Source organism: Phragmites australis, chromosome 8, assembly GCF_958298935.1.
Source record: "Phragmites australis chromosome 8, lpPhrAust1.1, whole genome shotgun sequence".
NCBI classification, from domain to species: domain Eukaryota; kingdom Viridiplantae; phylum Streptophyta; class Magnoliopsida; order Poales; family Poaceae; genus Phragmites; species Phragmites australis.
In genome coordinates, this window is record NC_084928.1 from 5,109,369 (window position 1) to 5,130,146 (window position 20,778).

General features: G+C 42.9%; 3 non-coding genes and 1 pseudogene across 3 annotated transcripts; all 4 read right to left on the reverse strand.

The window, feature by feature from the left end:
- Positions 1-1,765: 1,765 nt before the first annotated feature.
- On the reverse strand, positions 1,766-20,637 carry LOC133925792 (large ribosomal subunit protein eL19x-like; annotated as a pseudogene).
- Positions 7,966-8,109, reverse strand: LOC133927907 (small nucleolar RNA snoR137). The gene has a single exon (XR_009911398.1). It is a non-coding gene; the product is annotated as a small nucleolar RNA snoR137 (small nucleolar RNA).
- Positions 8,178-8,273, reverse strand: LOC133927868 (small nucleolar RNA Z159/U59). Its single transcript, XR_009911364.1, has one exon. It is a non-coding gene; the product is annotated as a small nucleolar RNA Z159/U59 (small nucleolar RNA).
- LOC133927866 (small nucleolar RNA Z159/U59) lies at positions 8,673-8,761 on the reverse strand. The gene has a single exon (XR_009911363.1). It is a non-coding gene; the product is annotated as a small nucleolar RNA Z159/U59 (small nucleolar RNA).
- Positions 20,638-20,778: the final 141 nt, after the last annotated feature.

The following is a 20,778-nucleotide window of genomic DNA, read 5'->3' on the forward strand; positions in this document are numbered from 1 at the left end:
TATTCATCGAATTTGACCATCCACGAGTGGTCTGGAAGGTTCGTACGTATGAGTAGTCAGTCTTCTCCTGCCGGTTTTCTTAGGTGACCAAAAATTTTCTGCATGACTTAAATGACGCCGACCTTTGAGTCGCTATAAAACCATCTCCAACCATATTCCCTTTATTTTGTTCCCTTCCCGATTCCCTTCTTCGTTCTCATTTCCTTTATTTTCTCTCATCTCCAACAGCTTTCCTTCGAGGAGAATCGCGAAGGAAAAGGAGAGAGAATCTCGTTCTGAAGGGAATGACCTTAGGAATCCCGTCGTGAAGGAAACCGTAAAGGGAAACCGTTGAAGCGCTGAAGGGAACAAAAATCCCTTCACGACGGGATTTTCGGCCGACGGGATTTTCGTCCCCGAAGGGAAACCATTGGACTTAGCCTAAGATGCAGAGGAATGTCTCTAATCTCTACCTCCAATTCAGACCTGTACTGGCACAACTCATGCTCACCACTGACGTGCATTACGTGCCACGGATAAGCTATATGCGCAATTGCGCAGAAGCCTCAATTGGAGTCACAATTCCTTCCTTTCAGAATTCAACCTGTAGACCTGTAGACCTGATTCAGGTTATCTACATGGTTACACCTGTAGACCTAAATTCAGAGTTATACTATTACACGGCTACTTGTTCAATGTTCAGGCCTACAAAGTTGCAATCAATCTGGTGCTAGCAATTCGACTTCTAGAGACAGAAGAGAAATTAAGGTTGCAGAAATAATATAGAAAAATAGAGCGCAGGCACAAGTTTTGCAAAATTCAATGGCATGGCTACTGGCAAGGTGAGAAATGATGTTTTTAAATTAGATAATAGTCTGATACGGCAAATCATATTTCATCTGTTCATGTTGTTTCTCAGTAAAAGGATATCAAACTGCCCAATAATAACATCAACTAATTCTTAAAAAGATAACATCAACTAAGCACCAGTTAACAATCCAACATGCATGTGCTACAAATATGAACACAATGGAGTTTCAGCAAAGTTCACAAATAACTGAAGGAACATAAGTGACGTCTTCAAAGCTCCCATGCATACTCCTACAGATTACCACTACCTAAGCAACGCAACCAAGGTGAAATGTGCAGACTCACGCCATCCTTTGTTTCGTCTTTTCTTGCAGATCGAAGACGAACGTACAGGAAGCAACCTAACGAAAACATTATAGTTGGTTTGTCTCAATCTGGAGTGATTCAGCAGGCGCAAAGTTGTTATTCTACAACTGTTGTGGCATCGCCATTAGCAGTTTCTCCACTGCTATGGGCACGCTGTATGCAACGGTTTCTCAGGTCGGTGTGATTGGCATGAATGAACTTGGGCAAGTTACCAGCATGATGCATAGAGCAAAGCCATTGACAATGAAGAGACCTTTGAAGCTCGGGAAACTGAGACGTATGGAATCAGTATTGGGGCTGCCATACTTACGTAAAAGATGTAGCCTGTATCTATCCCGGTATCGGCAAATGCATGCATGCTTCACGGATCGAGCAAGCAGACACTTGGACAGCATAGTTTAAGGCTGCCTTTGCCGGAACGGATGAAATTATGCACGATCGATCGCAAGATTGTTCATCATGTACTCCTGTTAATTACATTTGTAATCTTACAAAGGAACATCGTGCAATGTTCTGTGGCAGTGATATATAACAAAACAGCTCAGACGCTAGCTCCAAAATTAGGCTAGTCCTACTTAGTGCCAGAAAGCTAAAGCTTCGTATCAAACCTTCACTTCTTCGCTTTCTTTGGTGCCCTGTCACATCGGAAAAATGCGGAAAAGCACACATCAGCAAAACATGGTTATCTAATCCAAGGAAAGCGAAGGAGTTGAAGGTACTTACGCTGCGGCCAGATCTGGTGCTGCAGCTGCATGCTGGTGCAGGCTCTCTCGGGCCCTATAAAGAAAATAAACATACATTATCACCTCCGAAGAGGACAAACACAAGGCTGTTTTTTATTTCTATGATGGGTTGCTTGGCACCGCGGAGCATCGTTCGTATACTCTGAATCTTGGAGAGTTCTACCAGCTGGATGGTAAATTTTTCGGATTTGGAAGAACCATTCTTGGAAGAGGAAGTATGGGCCACCACTCAGCAGCTCCCACCGGATAAAGCACCGGCTCCGGATGGATTTACCGGCAGGTTCTATCGGGACTGTTGGCCGATCATCAAGTCGAATATGTTCGACGCCTTACGCACCTTGCAGCGAGGTAATGCACGCAGATTGAGGTTGCTGAATTCTGCATTTCTCACATTGATTCCAAAAAAGGCCGACGCAATTTTCATGAAGGATTTTAGGCGTATAAACCTTATTCATAGTTTCGTTAAACTTGTGGCTAAATTAATGACAAACCGGATAGCTTCAAGGCTCAGTACAATCATCTCTTCCAACCACAGCGCATTTACAGGGGGCGCACTATTCATGATAATTTCCAGCGCATTTATAGGGGACGCACTATTCATGATAATTTCCTTCTCGTACAATAGACTACAAAGGCGTCTAGGATCTTGATGAAGCTGGATATTTCTAAGGCTTTTGACTCGGTTTTTTTGTCCTTACTTGAGGTGCTCTCTTATCTTGATTTTGGTCGTCGTTAGTATAATTTATTATATTCTCTCAACAACGAGCACCTAGGTCCTTGTGAATGGAGTGTCCAGAGAAACAATTGAGCATCGCCGGGGGCTTAGACAAGAGGACCCGCTCTCCCCGATGATTTTCATTATAGTGATGGATGTCCTAAATGCCATGTTTACCAAGGCTAGCGAGGATGGTCTTTTGCAGCCGCTAGCACCTCGGTCCCTCAATCACCGGGTGTCTGTGTATGCGGATGATGTGGCTCTCTTTTTTTAGACCAAGTGCAGCAGAGATTGGCCATGTGATGAGCATCTTAGACAAGTTTGGTGAAATCTCGGGCCTCCGTACCAATGTACAAAAGAGTTTTGTGCTCCCCATACAATGCCAAGAGCAGGACATTGACGAAGTGACAGCAGATGTGCCTTGCAATGTGGCAGCCTTCCCTTGCCGCTACTTGGGTCTCCCTCTCTTGTTAAAGAAATTGACCAAAGATGATATCCTTCCATTACTGGATAGGATTGCTTATTATATACCCGGGTGGAAGGTTGATCTAATGACGAATGCAGGCTGCACAACTCTGGTCAGTTTGGTTCTTACTGCGATTCCCATCTATCATCTCATCGCCCTACACCTTCCTAATTGGGCTATCAAAGTGATTGATAAGCTATGTCGTGGTTTTCTTTGGAAAGGACAGAAGAAAACCAATGGGGGCAATTGCATCTTTGCATGGCAGATGGTTTGTTGACCATTGGAACTTGGTGGACTGGGAATTCATGACCAACAAATCTTAGGCTTGGCATTGTGTATGCGATGGCTTTGACAAAATAAAACAGAGCCAGAGCAACCCTGGAGCGGCCTGGACCTTGCTGTGAGCACCAACACCAGTGCAATATTCATGATCTCTATCTTCTCGCTGGTGGGACTTGGTGCCACCACATTATTTTGGATTGATCGTTGGATATATGGTAAGTCCATCCAAGAGTTGGCGCCCGACCTTGTAGCTTTAGTGCCTCGATAGGTTCAATCACAAAAGACGGTTGAGAAAGCGTTTGAAGGTCGAAATTGGGTGTGTGACATTAAAGGGAGTCTCTCAACGGTGGCTCTAATTCAGTACCTTTAGCTGTGGGATACACTTCAAAACATTGTTCTAAACCTGAAGGTGACGGACCAGCACATTTGGTCTCATACGGCCTCACCAGGAGAGTTGCCCATTTTGTGATCAAGAGAAGACAATTCAGCACATCCTATGTTCATGTGTGTTTGCCCGTGAGCTGTGGTTTAGGCTCCTCAATCAAGTCAACTTGCAGCAACTCACGCCATCAGACTCGGATGACATATTCGCTGATTGGTGGCACTGGGTGCATCGGCGCGCAGGAAAGGACCTACGAAAAGGGGTAAATTCTTTGATTATTCTTGGAGCATGGTGGTTGTGGAAACATCACAACGACCGTGTGTTCAATGGAGTTGCGCCATGCGTGGAGGTGGTGTTGCAAGAAATTTTGATAGAAGCGCAGTTGTGGATCTTGGCGGAGCAAAAGGGCTTGACGCCTTATGACAGAATTAGGCGTCTAAAGCTCTACAATTGTTTCTTCCCCTCTCTGTCTTCTGTTTTGTTTCTTTTTTGCTTTTTGCTTCCCTCTGTTACCTTGCCCCTAGGGGCTTTGTAATCGGGACATACTTTTTCTTCTATCTATAATACAAAGAAAACATAACTCTCCTGCATTTTTAAGAAGAAAGAAAATGGATTGTAAACAAAAGAAACCCAATCAAAATGTCCGCTTGAAGAAAAGTCCCCAGTAAAAACGGTTTGGCATTTGAAACTACAATGCAACCATGACTCCTTTCAGCCACACAGCTCCTGTCATATTTATCACGGTAGCAAAAAGATTCAATCTTACTTGGAATATATTTCCATTTTTCAATGGATCAAGAAGCAACTCTTAAATGGCAGTTCACATTTGCTAGTAAATAAGGACACAGTTCAGATTCTTATTTCTACCGTGGCAGTTTAAGAGAAGCAGCAGTGCACCCATGTTCAGAAATGAATATGCATATCTGAAATGATAAAACAAAATATCATACCTGAGCCAACCTCTCCTCCCTCGTGGCAATCTTCCTTTCACGACTTGCCTTGCGCTCAGCACGCTTGGCTTCAAACTGATCAGAAAGTGTCTTCTCTCGGGCCTTCTCAGCCTTGGACTTGTGGATAGTCTCCATAAGCACCCACTTGTTCTTGAAAGCGTTACCCTTGACCCTCATGTACATGGCATGGTACATGTGCTTGCCAATCTTCTTGGCCTCCCGGTACTTGCGCAGCAGGCGCCTCAGAACACGCATCCTCATCCACAGAACCTTGGTGGGGAGCCTAGCCTCGCTAGTACCCCTACGCTTACCTGTACAGAGAACAGATTAACACATTCACAAGACATATAAAAGGCTAAATATGCATCGCAGTGATATACCATATTCCGGCTATGTTTGATTGGACTGAGGCTTTTGGTTTTTTTTATTGAAAAGCTAGTTTCTGGTTGATGACTTTTTGCTATTGATTTTTGCAATAAATTTTTAGCTTCTCAGCACACTAAAAATCAGAAAAACTCATTTCAGCCAACCTCTCAGTTTTTAATTCATTTCCTCGTAAACCAATTTTTCAGTTTTTCAAAAGACACCCTCTCAACAACATATTTGGTTGAACTTTTCCTGGCTTGTGAGCCTCCATATCTAGAGTGACGTCCCTTCTGCTTGGCCTCATGCACCCTCCTCCTTGAGTGGATCTTCTGAGGCTTCTTGATGATGAAACCATCTTGACCGACTTCCGGATGTTCTGCCCTGTAAGTTTTGTACAAAAAGTAGTCACATTTATGTTCCTTTCAAAGTTTGACCAGAGAAAGAGTAACAAGGAAACAAGAAACTGCAGTAGCATGACAATAATTTCAATACTGGGCAATCCATGAACAGTACATGCAAGATTTCCAATAATAACAAACAGCAAAACTGCATAAATGTACAAGACTCAAGGAAAGAATAACCTAGACGAGCGGACGGGCAGTAGCCCGGTTGGCAACACCCTTATTGGCGATGTGAATTGGGGGTTTGATTTCCCCTCCCGCATTTCTCTGCAGCACCTCTAATAAAGGCTCCGGATAAAGGTGCCTGGTTCTTAAAAAAAACCTAGACGAGCACGGTTGTAGTGGGTACTCAATGTTGAGTAACAATGGAAATAGTTTTAGCTTATCGACATAATAGGACAAAGCAGTCCAACATACACACATGACACCATCTGAGTAATAAGCCAGTGAAAGAGTCATGGTCGAGCTAAGAGCTTGTTTGTTTGTGTGGAGATTTTTTCAAAAGCTGCTTTATAGTCATGGTCAAGCTAAGGGCTTCTTTGTTTGTTTAGCAACAATGCTTTTGGATGATCTGGCTTATGGTTTTTGAGCTGAATAAAGTGTGTAATGTCTATAATACCCTTGACTATTTGGAGTGAATGTATATGTTTCTATAAACTGTTTTCTAGTGACTGATGATAAAATTTGTTGAGATATTTCATCTTGATCACATTTCTCAAAGAGATCATCTCTCAAAGCACTATCTCAATAAATTTGTGAAGAGCCATGCATACTATGATAGCTTGGCAACTAAAATAATATCCTCCACTTCATCTTCAAAACACTGACAGATTGGAATGGTTAACAATTAAAATCATGAATCAAGCTCATTTATATTTATTTTGAAGGCTAATTTAATTGATAGCATTTTAGCAAGATTGGAATGGTTAACAATTAAAATCGTGAGCATCAAGCTCTTCATAAATTATTGTCCATAGCCTCTGCTGTCTATTACAAATTTAGAATAATCAGATCATGTGAAGGAGTTGTTCGTTCTGTTAGATTTACAATGTTATAATGCATCCACTACTTAAAAAACTATTTTTCAAGACACTTAGGATAATTTTCTACAGGCGGTTTATTTGAAAAATCGTCAGAACAATTGGCGATGGTCTCCTGCAGTTACGGACCACCTGTGGAAATATATTTTCACAGGCGGTTCTTTATGTGAACCACCTGCGATAATAGATTATTATCACAGGCGGTTCATATAAGGAACCGCCTATAAAAATGGTCATTTCCACAGGCGGTTCCTTATGTGAACTGTCTCTGGAAATGACCATCTATTAAAAAATTTATAACTTTTGTATATGAAGTCGGATGAGGAAAAAATCTGTATGAAAATTGTGGCTCTCGATGAGATCTACAACTTTGTAGTTGAAAGTTTTTTTTTATTTGAAGTCATTTAGATATCTAAATAATTATTTAAAGTTTCAAATAATTATTTGGGCATCTAAATTACTTGAAATGAAAAACTTTTCAACTACAAAGTTGTAGATCTCATCAAGGACTACAATTTTTATATAAACTTTATACTCATCCGACCTCATATGAAAAAGTTATGAATTTTTAAGATAAACTGTCATACATTTTTACCGACGGTTCCTTACGTGAACCGCCTGTAAAAATAACCATATTTTTACAGACGGTCCGTTTAAAGAACCGCTTGTAGAAATAAGTGACAGCTTATTTTTAAAAATTTATAACTTTTTCATACAAAGTCGGATGAGGATAAAGTTTATATGAAAATTGTAGCCCTCGACGAGATCTACAACTTTGTAGTTGAAAAGTTTTTCATTTGAGGTCATTTAGATGCTCAAATAATCATTTAAAGTTTCAGATTGCAGATATCAAAAGAATTATATATGCTCAATGTTCAGTTATCGTTCTTTGGTGTGATGGTGGGGAGGGATCGCGCGACCCGACAGGTTTCGAGTTCGAGTGCTAAAAACCGCGTAGCGCGCGTATTTCGCGCGAAAAAATGCGTGACTTGTGACGCGTGGGGTTCCTGGTCGGTCAATTTTTTTTTTTTTTTGCTTTTTTTCGGTTCAAAAAATATCGATTGAGTGACCGACTATCACAGGGGGTCCGCTTAAGGAACCACATGTGGAAATCAATTTTCACAGACGGTCTGCTTAAGGAACCGCCTGTGGAAACCTATTTTCACAGGCGGTTCCTTAAGTGAAACGCCTGTGATAATAGATTTTCACAGGCGGTCACTTTTGCGCCTGTGAAAATCATTTATTTCTACAGGCCTTCGATCACAGACAGATGCACTAAACGCCTGTAAAAACGAGTTATTACCCGTCTTTAAAAATAATTTTTTAGTAGTGATCCTTCTGATCGTCATTTCCATGTAGTCCAGTTGAAAACTACATTCTTGTCTACAAGCTGGTAGATTCTGATAAAAAAGAAAAAGAAACGATAATAAAATAACGAAAACCAATTTCTTGTGATACCTCATTGGAACGTGCCAGGAGACAGATAACACAGATGCAGTGAAATATGGCATCATGCTGTTTAATTCTGACTGATTGTTCAATCTATGCTTCTCTACAGAATGACCAAACAATGAAAAAAATCAGGCCATTCTTTCAGTCGTGAAGCAACAACCACAAAAAAACAAAATTATTTTTTCCCTAAAATGTGTCTAATCCAAGATCCAACAAGTGGTTAAGGTCTCTTCAGTTCAGGTCTCAGATTGCTTCCGCAACGCACAACGAGAAAGCGCATCAGAAGAACGAAAGTTTTCATATTTTTTCATCACCAGAGACTATAATCGATCATAAAATTCCAATTTTTTTAAAAATTTCAGCACAAATAAAAGGAAGAAATCCGAGAAAAACGGATGAGCACCCTTAGAACATGGATATGAAGAGTATCAACAGATTGATAGTTTTTCAGACAAGGCTGAAACTTAAATCATGCGCAGTCATCGGGAGCAACAAGGCTGAAAGAAAGGTAGATTTGCGAAGTTTTGGAAGATAATTCAGATCGCTCTGCGTGATAAGAATAAGACTCATGAACGATGTAAATCAGGCCACTACTTTAACATCACAGGTCTTCACAGGGATCATCCAGATTCTTCCAGATCAATCCAGTGGGGGGAAATCAAATTTAAGGCAGAACGAATAATCAAGAGACAAGAAAAAAAAAAGAGCAGATCGATGGGAATTTCCTCATTTCAGGTCTCCAAATTTGTTCTTCCACACCGCAAACTTCAGAAGAACGAAAGTATAAGTTTTAGATCATCATTGGACATCGATTGACCGATCAGCAAACTAAACCAAAACCAAAACAAAAACAAATCAGAACCAGAAACGGAAGAGCAAAAGAACCAGATCGAAAAGCAAGAGAGCCTAATCTAGTAGGGTGCACGTAGATGAATCAAAGAGGAAGGAAGGAGGGCTTCCAAGTTCCACCGTCAGCTAAGTCAATTCAGATGTGGAGAGGTTAGGTTCCACCAGCGGCAGCAACGGGCGGCGTCGACGGCTGCGAGCGGTGGCAACAGGTGGCGTCGATTGCCGCTAGCAGCGGCGGCGGGCCAAAACCCTAGTTGCGCACAAGTTCGCCTTATGGGAGAGAGCGAGAATTTTTTAATATTACTTTTTTGTACGGAAATTTTCGAAATAGTACAAAAATGAGAAAATTTTAAAAATAATACCTATTCACTGTACCGTATGGTGTTATATTGTTTTCGCCGTATTGTAGGGTGAAAATACAATTTTCGTCGTACGGTATGGCGAAAATTGCTGACGTGGCCTCGGTGGCAGCACAAGGGTGCATGGCTGCAGTAACGAGGCAGTTTTCGCCGTACAGTTCGACGAAAATTAGTTTTTGCTATATGGTTTGGCGAAAATCGTACGGCGAAAACTGTATTTTTACCGTCCCGTTCGACAAAAAATGCGGATATAACCGTGGCGGCCGCGCTGTCTCATTTCAATTGGCGTCGTCTCGGTTGCGACCGCACAGAGAGAGCACGTGAGCAGAGAGGACAAGAGAGAAGAGAAAAGAGGAAGAAGAGAGGAGGAAGAAGAAAGGAAGAAGGGAGGAGGAAGAAAGGAAGAGGTAGGAGAAGGAGGAGGAAGGAGAAGGGGACCAGGAAGAAGAAAGCGTTAAGGTAAATTTTTTTCTTTTTTATTGTGCTTTTAGATATATGTCTATCAATCTATTTTTATTTAGATCGACTTAGAGACTAGCAAAATAATATGGCGTTTGTAAATGTTTATTTTAGGTAGAATTTTTTGTATTAATTATTGTAGTATTAGGTTAAGAAAATAAAATTTATGTGTGTGCAAAAATTAGATATCGGTACTCTAGTTAAGATGATGTATATAAGATTATATTGTAGGATTGTATTATTATGCGTTACACTAAAGTATGGTATTTATTGAATTATTTGTAACTTAGAACCAGTGGTTTGCAACAGAAAACAATAAAACAAATTGAGGATCCAGAAAGCAATGCAACACCGAAGTATATGATAAAATCTTAAAATTCAATGAACATTATATTTTTGAAAATTCACAAGACTCCTAATATCAAATGGTATTAATTATTAAGTTGTTGCGAATTAATTATATTAAATTTGTTGGTGCTAGTAATATATTTATTTAATAATGATATCCTCGATGTAGATTTAGGACAGTAATATGGACTATATTTTAGGCAACAAAGACTATAGGACTTTTCATGGTAGGACAAGCAACGCCGGGTCGGTATGGCCATTGCGTTTGTCAATTTTAAGGTAGTCGTAATGTATGAATGTAATTGATTTTTATTTATAATTGATATATTTTTTAGGTGATAGTTATGTCAAAGTCTATAAAGCTTAGAATATTCTATGGAAATGGTAAAATCCGTAACAGTCCAGCAGGTATTGATTTGAGCAATTTTTCATTTACCATCCTTGAGCACCCAAACCCTGAGGGTACAAGGATGAAGGAGATAAAAATGTGGTTCACCCAATAATTTCAGCTTGACCCTTAGACTTATTCTATTACGGTGCAATGCATGTGGACTCGTACGTTAAATCTAGTTTGCTGGGAGTTAAAGCCAGTGCATCAGACGGACAAGTGGTTGAAATGATTGGAGTGGTGCAGACGGCGTCGGGCTAAGTTCAATATCCTGGTGCAACCATGTCCAAGAGAAACAGATGATAGTAGCAGTGCAGCACCTCCACGGAAGAAGAGGATACACGCGGGCATGCAGTGTCGATGCAGGAAGTTGAACAAATAGAGACGATTGAGGCAAATGTAGTTGTGCATAGGCAGACGATAGAGGTTGAGGAGGGTTAGGCTGATACAAGGGAGGAAATTGAAGAAATCATTGTGGAGCTTGAGAACGTGGACCGTAACACAATTCATAAGGAAGAAGCTTTATTGGAATCTGTAAATGTAGATAAAGATGATGGTGATGATGAGAATAATGAAGACGATGACAGCTCTAATACTGTCATCCTAGATGAATGGAACTTGCCTGACAAAGCGAGGATGCAAGTTATGGAGAACCATGACTCCCCTTTGGAGTATGGTTCAAGCATGATCCACTTAAATCAGGTGTTCCCCAATCGATCTGAAATAAAGGATGCAGTGGCACGGTGGGCAGTGACATCATACATAGAGGTATTTGTTGATGTTTCAAGCCCAGAAAAGTACAGTGTCAAGTGCAGAACACCTGGATGCAGCTTTTATGTTCATGCATACAAGCTGAAGCATTCGACCCACTGGGTAGCCTCAAGAGTGGTTCAGCACAATTGTATGCTAGAAAATATTGGTTGAAAACACCGCAACCTCACTGCTACACTAGATGCAAATGAATTGTTCATTGAGATTATTCAGAAGCGGGACACAGAATGCTCGTTCATCCAACGATCAATATTACGATAGTTCAAATATGATATTACTTATCAAAAGGCTTGGCGTGCAAAACAGAAAGCCTTGGAAAAGCAGTGGGGTACATACGAGGCTTCTTATTGCAACCTAGCCCGCATGCTTGAAATTCTGAAGGTCAGGAACCCTAGCACATATACTGCTTTCAAGGAGACTGAACTTGATGAAAACCAGCCTAGGATTTTCCGGCATGCTTTTTTTCTTTAGGTCAGTGTATTCGGTGCTTCCAGCACTGTCGTCCTTTGCTTTGCATGGATGGTACATTCTTGACTGGGAAGTACAAAGACCAGATTCTCACTGCAATTGGTGTTGATGCAAATAACTAGATACTTACTTGGGCATTTGCATTTGTGGAGGGTGAGAGCAGGTTGAGCTGGCTTTGGTTTTTTAGGCATCTTAAGGTTGGGGTTGTCCGTGAACGTTTGCATAATACATGATCGGTACGTTGGGATCTTATCTGATATAAAGACACTGCAAGAAGATTCAAGTGAGCCGTTCCCTTGGCATGACCTGTAGAATAGGTGGTGCATACGTCACATGGGAGCAAATTTCCACAAGCAATTCAAGAGCAAAGCATTGATGGACATGTTCAAGCGGCTGTGCAGCAAGAACCAAAGTCACAAGTTTGATGCTTTGTGAAAGGAGTTGGATAAGGAAACAAGGATGCACATGCAGGAGAGAAATAAGGAGCCAGATACTGGTGATGACACTATACTGGAGGCGCTGCCGCCTCTTGGAGAAGGCATTGATCCTCCTAATATGATAAGAAGGTCCGCAAGAAACATCAAATATTTCTCACACTGGATTGAGGCAGAGCCAAAGGAGAAGTGGTCCTTACTCTATGACACCGGAGGTGCTAGGTTCGTGTACTGAGCCACGTCTTTATCGAATATGTGTAGTATGAGCTATTATATTTGAAACCTGATACCTATTTGTTTTTATGTTATTTGATAGGTATGACATCATAGCTACCAATATAGCAGAGGTTTACAATTGGGTCATCAGAGGGCTGCGTGAACTCCCTATTGTTGCTATCGTTGAGGGAATATTGTATGGTATTATTACTACCAGAAGCGGCATGCAGCTGCTATGAGTCACTGTTCAACAATGCGTACACTGTATGCCCAACGGATGATGGAGTACCTCCAAAAGAAGAACACGAAGGCAATACAACATATGGTTCGTAGCATGGGTGTCTATGATCACCGCTTCAAGATTACTCTGAGATCAAAAGGAGGAATGGAGAGCGATACCAGAATTGTCAGTCATGAGGTGAACGTAGGGCAAGTTTTCAATGGATGGTGTGAATGCTCCTGCAACAACCGAAGCTTTTACATGTCCCATGTTCTCATTTGTTGGCTGCATTATCATAAGTGGGTGTGGGAAGCTCAGTATATGTGTCACCATTTTACTTGAAAGAAAATGTGGTGCTGACTTGGACTGGAGAGTTTCGTGGATTCAGTGCGCATGGTGACTTCACAGTTTACGTAGAGATATGCCGATATGTCTTCCCCTTATGATGCTGCTTAGACGTCCCCATGGAAAAGGTGGTTGGCCGCAGACTAGGTGTATTCGTAACAATATAGATGAAGCTGAAGTTGGCGGCCTTGTGAGGAGGTGCAGTGAGTGTGATGAGTATGGTCACAAGGCAAAGGATTGCCCACACTCTAACCGTGGCGATGCTGGAGCAGGACCATCCACTGGTAGTAGACGTAAGAGAGTTGCACGTGGAGGACAAGCAATGCACAGGACTGGGACAGACCTTGCCGAATATGCTATCTAGGAACAATGTGTTTCTTTATTTATTTGGATAACTGTTATGTTTTTTATGTAAAAACTAAGTGTTATTATTTGTATAATTTTTATGTTCTTGATGTAAAAAGTAAGTGTTTTCATTTATGTATTATTTATGTTCCCTCTGTCTTATAAAGTAGTTTGTGTATGATTTATGTTGTTGACGTATTAATTATGTGATCATCAGTTTACAATAATTATGTGTTTTATATTGGTCTATTTTTGTAGAGATGGAGGCATCGTACGAGCTTCTTGACCGTTCTGTGGATGGACGTCACCGTGCCTTCTTACACACCACGCGTGACGCTTCGAGTATTCCAGTTTTCCGTATTCGTGCACCAAAGATGGTTCGACAGGTTGTATAGATGGTTCAATACGTACATATGGTTCAATTTACACAGGTGATTTAATTTGTCGTAACTAATCAAGTCACGTATTTGCAGGTTGGGTCACGCAGGACTTCTTCCTCTTGCACGGATGCTTCAGGCCACAGATGAGGACGCGAGTCTGCATCAGGTGGCTCAGGGTCAGGAGGATGAGGGCTAGATCAAGCGGTCATGTTGGTTCCCGTATGACCTTTCTCTTATTTCGGCTTGGGTGGACCAATGGAGGCCGGAGAAACACATGTTCTATATGCCGTTTAGGGAGATGACAGTCATGCTGCACGACATCTCCATGCTGACCGGGTTACCGATTGCTGGTGAATCAATCTATCCCTCGGTCACTCCAGCTGGTTGGCAACAAGACTTGTTTGAGAGGTTTCAGGGAGTCCTACCTGAGCCACTGAACATGGCGCCCATTGAGGAGAATCAGAAGCATGGCCTCAAGAAGTAGTGGTTGGAGCAGTTCAGAGTTAGTAATTTTTTCGTTGCTTCTCTAATTTCATATTGCACGTCCTTTGTCCATTTATTATCGGTATTAACAATCAATCGAATTATGCAGGTGGAAAGGATGGCCAAGGATCCCACGGAGTACCATGTTGCTCGACACCTGGAGGCTTACCTACTGTGGTTGTTTGGTTGGGTGATGTTCACCTCCAGCCACTGCAACACTGCGGCCGCACATTGGATAGCCTATGCCCAGGATATTACTAACGCAACAGTCGTCGACGTGCCTCAAGTGTCTTGGGGTTCGGCGGTTCTTTGCGCCACCTACTGCACGTTGTGCGATGCCTGCGTGAGGACACGCAACGCGTCCAACTTGACGGGTATGCCTCTTCTGCTTTAGCTGTGGTCGTTCGAGCACTTTCAGGTAGGACGACCACTCGTGGTGCCTATGCATTACACCTCAGAGATGTATGCTGGCGATGACATTGACAAGCCTACGATAGGATCACTGTGGACATGCCAACAGGTACACCCTTTATAATACTGTTTAAATTTTAGTGTTGTAATATTGATAACCTAACTTAGAAGAACTATAATTTTGCAGCCGTAGTGGGCAGAAGTTCAAGTGCGTTCAGCGTATGAGGCTTTCACTGAGCAATTCGACCACCTGAGGGCTGATATGGTCATTTGGGAGCCGTACACCGCTGACTTCGCGCTACGGCGATCCGCTGGCCATGGGATCTCTGAATTGTGCTTTAGGGACTCGGCATTTTGGCTGACCAGGAAGAAACTGGTGTTCGACGTATTCGTCGAAGACTACATCGTGCACCGTGTTATCCGCCAGTTTGGATGATGCCAGGAGGTCCCGATCCCCCTGGGAGACCGTGTTCCTACTTCCATACACACGTGAGTTGTAATGTCACATACCTCATTTTATTATGTGTATTGATTTCCTATGATTGACACTCCATTGTAGGTTGTCGACTAAGGGACCACCAAGGAGCATGGCTGACCTGACCATCAGGATGCAGCCCTGGGTGCAGCAATGGGGCGATGCGCTTACGAACATGATCGAGTTTGGTGCCCCTTACGATGACTACAGTTACTAGCAGTACCTACTGTGGTATAGTACACGGACTCGCACACGTCTTCTTCGTGTCGTGGACCCCCCCCCCCCCCGGTCGTTCCTCTGCTAGCACTGTTATCCTAAACCCAGGACACGCAGGAGTTGTGCTACACATTGCGGTACATGAAATCTTCAAATCCTTACGGCTTTCAACATTCACATTACGGCTATTGCTAATGATTAGTCGTGTACTGCAGTCCAATGTCGTGAGAGAGATTCATGAGGAGGCGACGAGGTTAGCTACGAGGTTGCGCGAGCAAGGCACATGTGGAATGGCGATCGATGATATCATTGAAGCGTTCTCACGCCATTCCACGACGGCCCGACGTATCGTGGAGTGCACATCTTGCCGGCAGCCCGACGTTGTTGTACGTGACCCTTCGGCCGCGCATCCCACTCAGCAACCCCCACGACCTTCTTCCGCCTTCGTCCACCAACAATATGCTAGTCCTCAGCCTCTGCCTCCGGATCAGGTAATTTTATTACGATACGAATTTTTTATTTAGTATGAGAATATTTTATTTTGTTAAAAATTAAATATTTTGTATGTAATTTTTTCTTGGTAATATTGTTGCACATTTATGCTAGAAATCTTATATTTTCCTATGAAAATGGTTAAATGCGTAACAATCCATATGGTGTCGATTTTACTAATTTTGTAGGTAGGCGGCTCTGGATGGGCCGCACCGCAGTTCCCAGGAGACTCTGGATGGGACGCCCCCCAGTTCACAGGAGGATTTGGGTGGGCCGGCCCCCACTTTGCAGGAGGTTCCGGATAGGCCGCCCCCCAGTTCACAGGAGGCCCTAGCTGGACTGGGCATGGTTATGATACTCCTCAGCCTCCGCATTCCGTGCTTGCAAGAGGCTCTGATTTTGTCACGCCTGTGTGTATTCCCACGCTAGGTATGTCACGGCTCTTTTTCCATAATGTTAGATTCTTTACGTTTTCTCTGCCAACACTCAGTTGTTTGTGCACGATATAAATGCAGGTTTGATACGCATCGATACAACCACCCAGGTTTCCGGGGGTACGCCGCACTCTAGCGGGAACCCCTTCTTTGACTATGTAGGGGCCTCGGAAGTGCTGGCCTCATCATAGTTGTACGGTGCCCCCACTCAGACTATGCAGCAGGAGACAGAAGGCATCTATGAGCCCTAGTTGCCCAGACGTGAGCACCACGCGTCAGATTGGTACACACCTTCCGCCTACGAGCATCCTCGGGAGGAGGACGAGACCAACGTTCTAGCGTCAGCACGTAGGCGCAAGCGTGCCAGAGGCAGGGCACAGGGAAGGGGTCGGGTAGGGGTCAAGAGTAGTCTGTGTTGCTTTTCTGATTAATAATTATCATTTGTTCAGCTTTCCATTTCATTAGTTCAGACCACTAGTTTACGGAGTAGTTTAGTTACACTGATGCTACTACCTTATGATGCTACTACCTTATTCTGCTATCATATTCTACTATGTTAGTATGGTGGATTTTACCATTGCATATGTAACTTACATGTTTCTTTTATGATGCATATTTGTACCAAGTGTTACGTATTCTCGAAACAACAATGCAGATAGGGGACTAACATTAATTGCAGCTCTAGCATGAACCATGTGATGACAACACGACTCGTGGATACAATCTATTCAATTATGAACAACACGGTACGGATCAAATACGAAATCAAATCCTCGGTCGACCGCTAGAACACATCCTAATTACTCCAGTTGTTCCTCCGACCTGCCATGCGAGGTGGAATATAAAGTCTTCTGACGTTGCTGCATCTCTCTTGGCGCAATTGTTCATGTAGTTCCTTGATAACGACGTGCAGGTGACAGATGTATTTTTGAATGTGTGGATCTATCACTGGGTCAATCTAGTACTGAAATCTACAATCATCCGTCTAGAAAAAAAATGAAATATGAGATAAGTAAATGGTTTTGAGAAAATAAGAAGTAATGTGAGAACTATTTCGTCATACTCTGAAATGTGCACAACGGAAGAAGAGATGGCCTGTGTCACCGAAATGCTCATAAACCTGGACAACATAATCATCCCCATGTCTACATGACGGCCAAAACGAGCAAGGAAGAGCATTGTGGTTTCCGTAGAAATCTCTACCATGGACATCTAAATGGGGGTGTGGAGGTGGCGGATCGATGGGGCCATAAAGAGGATGATGATACACTATTGTCTCGACGCGGGTCGCGGTCACGAGATGTTTAAGTTCAAAATTGATTGTGTTCTATTTATATAAAACAAATCCCGATGGTGCATGGACCAAGTGCAGGCATGTAATTTGGAGAAAGTGCATGCATTGGATGCAAATACTTTAGCGACTGTCAATTCAGCACCGTACGGTCACATCGCTCTGAAAAGGGTGAAGCGACAGATTACGTCATTCTGAAATGTTCACAGTGCGGGGTCACCTCAACGCATTGCAGCATTGATGAGCTCGCTAGCGTACGAGTAGGGTACGAGACGATGCATATTGCCATAGGTATAGTAGCTACAAACGGGCAACAAATGCTTCCGATGACCCTTGATTTGATGTACTTTACTTTCTTCAATAAATACTTACCAATCTTCAATAAATTCTTACCAATCTACCAAGACATTATTTCTATAGACAATGATTTCATTGGATTCTCTGCTTTGTTTGTAGAGGCAACAATAACTACTAGCCCAACTTTTGTAGAATGAAATGACCACACCAAGCAAGAGCTACCAAAGGGAATCTCTACCACGCATTAGTGCCACAACTTTTCCAGGTTTCACAGGGCATCCTATGCTCCACCCCCCACCAAGCCCTTGCACTCAATCCATGCACCAGCCCCCATCCATTATAAATAACCCCTCCATCATCCATGGATAGACCACTCCTTTCTTAGCTCCCTCAACTGAAATGTCTTCCTTCGCTCTTGCAAGCCCACCCAAGAAACATTGAGGGATTTTCATCTCCCAAGGGGTTGAACCACCGATGTGCTTCTATGGCGACCCTTGTAGTCTCCGTGAGTCTCAGGACATATCCTACACCTATGGCCTACGCTTCTTAATGTGTGTAAACTATGAGTACGACAAGTCTCGACATGGATCATATGAGTACCCACCAGTATAGCGATATAGATCACTCATGTAGGCCTTTCCATACGATTTTATGCAATCTTTTACTAATCCCTCCTCTTGTTTCTTTTGTCTAGTCTCCTCCACCTCTCTGTGACTTCAGGCAATGGCTCGACATGGAGCAAAATAAAGACTAAAAGCGATGGGTGGACATGAAGATGCGGTGGAGGAGAGAAGCTTACCAACGTCGAGAGTACGAGCGACATCAGGATGAACTACAGATGAAGCGGCAGGAGGATGAGCGCATCAGGAACGCCGCGAAGGAGCACGGCACGGCTCAAGCAAGCGAAGCAGAGAGGGAAAGGAAGTGAGAGAGGGCCCGTCATGCTAAGGCGACAGGACCCGATGCCCAAAGAAAGGGCAAATAATATCCTAGGTGCACTTAGTAGAGAGCATCTATTTTACCTCGGTCTATTTTCATTCTCTAAGACATGTTTAGTTTAGCAGCGGCACGCTATTAGGTTACTCTTTAGGCGTACTGTATATGCCAATATTTGTTGTCGACACCTTTTTATGGTTGGGGTCTATTCGCACTACAACGAAATACCCCATGTCATATGTAATGTTCATCAGCTTATGTAACCTCTGTACCGGGTTCTATGCAACATATACTTTACAACTACTACTGTAGCCTACCATGTAATATCTATCAGCTACCTCCCATTATCGGATAAGCGATTCTACGATTTATTTTACATCTTTCCATTCCATTTCAAAAATAAGTTCAATCGTAAAAAAAAAACGATACAAAGTTTCTTCGACAGAACAAAAAAATTTGGCCATTACGACGTATGAGATAGGGCTTATGGGCCCACGCAGGAGGGAGGGTCCACGCTGCGGGATTTTTTCGATTTTTCGGCCTCCCGTTTTAAGGCATTTATTTTTCGCCGTACGGTTTGGCGAAAACTAATTTTTGCCAAACCGTATGACGAAAATTGCCTCGTAACTAGAGCCATGCACCTTGTGTTGCTGCCGGCGCCATATCAGCAATTTTCGCCATACCGTATGGCGAAAATTGTAGTTTCGCCGTACAGTACGGCGAAAACAATATTTTGCCATACCGTACGGTGAATAGTATTACCTTTGTATTTTCCTCATTTTTGATACTATTTATGTAATATCCGTACATAAATATAATATTAAAAAAAGTCGGAGAGCAACGGCTGGTTCGGAATGTTCGGATGGATTCGAAATTGAGAGGGATTGAGTATATAAGGAGTGGCAGTGGCAGGTAAATACTAGCCAACATTAGGAGCACTCTCGTATACACATCATGCAAAAGCTGAAGAAGCAGCATGGGACCGACTTTTGGCTTCAAATGTATCGCGGCTGTTTAGAGGATGAGAAATTGTGGCCTTTCAAAAGCTTACTATTTATTTGAGCTTCTTGTTTTAGCCTAATAGTGTTATAATATTCTTTTTTATTTTTTTCAAAATATGGGAGGGCTACATATGTCATAACTCATAACAACTATCAAGCTAATAAAGTAGCTTATTTTCTTGTAAGTTTTACATTTGCTATGAATGTATTACCTGTCCCACACCAAATCTCTATGCCCACATAAACAAATAAAAACAAAACGACGTCAATTATATACATTTTCAGGCAAATTATATCCACCTTAGATAAACAGGTATCGTGGACAAACTGATGACTGTGCATGGGTTCATACAGATTAGGGCAGCCGTGGCAGCTACAGCCTAGTTGCACAAATTAACAGTGTTTCGTAGAATTAAGGGGAAACAGTGCTCGCCCATTCACTAATCGTCAGAGGTTTCGCGAATAACCAACACTGCCACAAGATTGTAGCATATATACACTGATGTAGCGAGCGACCTAATACGAAAAGCAGCAACCATAGCATGCAAACCAATCCAGCTTACCACCTCTGTCTAAACACATAAACTGAACCGACCTGCACATCCGCGTCAAACCATTTAGACGGCTATGAACCTCAACAACAGGCAACCGCAAGGGCCTAGCAATCTAGCAAACGGATCACCACAGCTCATTTACTAGTGGAATCACCACGTAACAAAGCCCTTCATGAAAAATTTCAACCGCAAGCGCCTCACTGATTTTTTTCTAGATGCCGCACTGATTTCATCCGCTTGAAACTATCCCGACCGGCGCAGACTCACCGATCTATCTATACCACCCCAATCTAATCCACTGAGCAAGCAATCAACGAACTGGCGATGGATGGATGGACGGGCGCGCTACGCGGCTAGGGCATACGCGGGGGAGGGGGAGGGGGGAAGCGGCGTGGTCTTACTGGAGTTGGCCATGGAGATCTCGCTGACTTTATTGAGGTCGAGCCAGACCTTTCCTTTGCCGCACTTAAGGGCGCTCACGGTGAGGCGCTTTTGCAGTTTTAGCGACACCATCTTCACCACCGCTCAGCTCTCCTTGCCGTAAGGTTGTGTGCTGGCTCAATGGATTTGGGAAATGCGATGGCGCACACGACATCTTATTATATATCCCCGGGGCGGGGATGTCAATGGCCCCCGATCCCGTTCCCCGATGGG